Source organism: Haemaphysalis longicornis, unplaced genomic scaffold, assembly GCF_048455015.1.
Source record: "Haemaphysalis longicornis isolate Haplotype H1 unplaced genomic scaffold, Haemaphysalis longicornis Haplotype H1 scaffold_3, whole genome shotgun sequence".
Classification (NCBI taxonomy): Eukaryota; Metazoa; Arthropoda; class Arachnida; order Ixodida; family Ixodidae; genus Haemaphysalis; species Haemaphysalis longicornis.
In genome coordinates, this window is record NW_027526335.1 from 78,993,020 (window position 1) to 78,995,742 (window position 2,723).

A 2,723-nucleotide genomic window follows, 5' to 3' on the forward strand; every position below is an offset into this window, starting at 1 on the left:
TAGCAGTAAAAGTGACAAATGATTGCTGAAGACGATGAACGTGGATTTACCCACATATGAGGCTAAACCCTACGCGTCCAGACTTAGAGAGGGGAACAAGAAGTGGATTTTTAGGAGGGGGAGGGGAGTTGAGGAGATGGAGGACTATAATTGTGGGGGCGTAAATTTGTCTTCAATGATGGCTTAGCCGCACCGCTACCATATTCGGTCCTAATAAGTGGTGGATAAGAGGGTGGGGGGGTTTGGCATTATCTGTACTCCTGATGTTTCCAGAAATGACACTTCCAAATTATGTGTTCCCTCCCCCTCCTTCAATTTAGCTCCCGAAGAAGCAGGTGATTCACAGAGCCAGAGGGACCGATTCTCTCAACCACTTGTTGAATGCAGAGGGCCTTTGTCTTCAGCCTTGGTTTCCGACAACTTACCCGCCCTTTCTGCCAAACATCGCTGGGCTTGCTGCAGCGCCCGTTCACGATCCTTTCCTCAGAGAGCGCCTTGTTCGTGCAGGCCGTCATTGTTCTTGGCTTCCCGCAGCGGTCCCCATTCTGCAAGGATGACGCGAGAAGTAAATTGAGAAGACGGGAATCAAAAACAAGGCGAAAGACACTACGCCCCGTAAATAATGGTGCTCCCAGAATTCACAAAAACATGGAATAAAAAACTGCGGGAACTCCCGAGAGAGAATTGTTGAATAAATGCGCAAACCTTACTGCTATACACTGAATTAGTTGTAGTCGGCTATGTTCTAGTAGACAAATGCATTGCTAAAAAGTCATGGTTTAGAGGGGGAAATGAGAAATCTGATACGAAATACTAGGGGTGTTAAGTAGCTCCATAAGACCACATGTATCTTTACATGAAGCGTTATACAAAGAGCCCATTTAAAGTAGGCTTGACTATTTACTCAACATATACTGCTGTGAAGGCATTTTATTAGGAAAAAAAAAAAAAGTTCCTGCGATTTTGCAGCCGCCCCATTCCATAGGGGCGATTTTCCCGTGCAAGCCGGGTGAACTTCCCAAGCGTTGTAGTCCCACACAAGGGCCCGAGCGCCAGGCCGGGGAGTCGCTTGTACCTATTTTACCGGTAGGTGCCCGGCGCCACCAAGGAACACGAATTCACATGGTGCCTTCCACAGCCACGATGGACGCTCAACTCGCAACCGCCTGTGGGCAGGACAAGCCGCCAGACTCTTTCACCCCCGGCAATGGCGCAACGCGGCATGATGGCCGGGGGGCCCCGCCAGATGGACAAGGGTCAGGGGCCCCTCGATAGGGTTAAAGGCAGCTTTCCAGACGTGAAATCCCCCTTTCAAGGGTCCGCACTCGACCCAGGGACGCACTGTACCCATTAAAGAAACCGGTGGGTGTCCGGCGGTACCAGGATTCGAACCCCGGACCTCCCGCATACGAGGCGAGTGCTGTAACCTTTGAGCCATCGCTGCGGTGGCAAAACGTTCCTGCGATTTTGCAGCCGCCCCATTCCATAGGGGCGATTTCCCGTGCAAGCCGGGGTGAACTTCCCAAGCGTTGTAGTCCCACACAAGGGCCGAGCGCCCAGGCCGGGGAGTCGCTTGTACCTATTTTACCGGTAGGTGCCCGGCGCCACCAAGGAGCACGAATTCGCATGGTGCCTTCCACAGCCACGATGGACGCTCAACTCGCAACCGCCCTGTGGCAGGACAAGCCCGCCAGACTCTTTCCACCCCCCGGCAATGGCGCAACGCGGCATGATGGCCGGGGGCCCCGCCAGATGGACAAGGGTCAGGGGCCCCTCGATAGGGGTAAAGGCAGCTTTCCAGACGTGAAATCCCCTTTCAAGGGTCCGCACTCGACCAGGGACGCCTGTACCCATTAAAGAAACCGGTGGGTGTCCGGCGGTACCAGGATTCGAACCCTGGACCTCCCGCATACGAGGCGAGTGCTGTACCTTTGAGCCATCGCTGCGGTTCAGCGATGGAAAAAAGAAATAAAGTTGCCCTTTATTAATAGCCTTTTTGTATGCGGCGCAAGTGTAACACAAAGCGTTAAGGTGGGTTGCCTCGTTGGGTATTGTTACGATTCAGCGCACAGTGCTTCGCAGTTGCTTTGTGCACGTGTGATACGCCGGCCAAGTTTTGTGTATTGCGGGGTGGTTTCGTGTGTGGCGGTGAAGCCAACTGATTGAACATGTTAACACGTTTCGACAAGACGGCGACTGGTTGCCGCGCCCTCCTCGGGCCCGTTGAGTCACGGGCAGCAGCGCTGCGTGTTCGAACTCCTTTTCCGCCCTCTCTCCAGATTAGCGTGCACTAGCTTGTATCACGGGAACTGTGGAGGGTGTTTCGTGTGCTTGTACTTTTGGTGTCACGCGCAACACGCCGGTCGCTTGTTCTAACCTTGCACTGTAGACTATAAATAGGCTCTTTTCTGACGGAAGGGCAGTACGTCTCGGCTCTTGCGGAGAACGTTTCTCTTCCCGTTCGAGTTCTCATGTTTCAAGCACGCCAGTTTGCTGCTTCCTGTATAACCGCTGTTCTCTATACTACCCATGCATTAAACAAGTTCTGGGCTCTGCGTCGTCGGAACGGAGGTGACACCCCTGCATGCCGCTCGTCCCCACGCTACCACGACATGACGGAGATCGGTCTTTGGACAAATTCGCCTATGTCATCAGCGTCGTCGTCGTCATCATCATCATCATCAACACCACCACCACCAACAACAACAGCCTGTCTGTTCTGC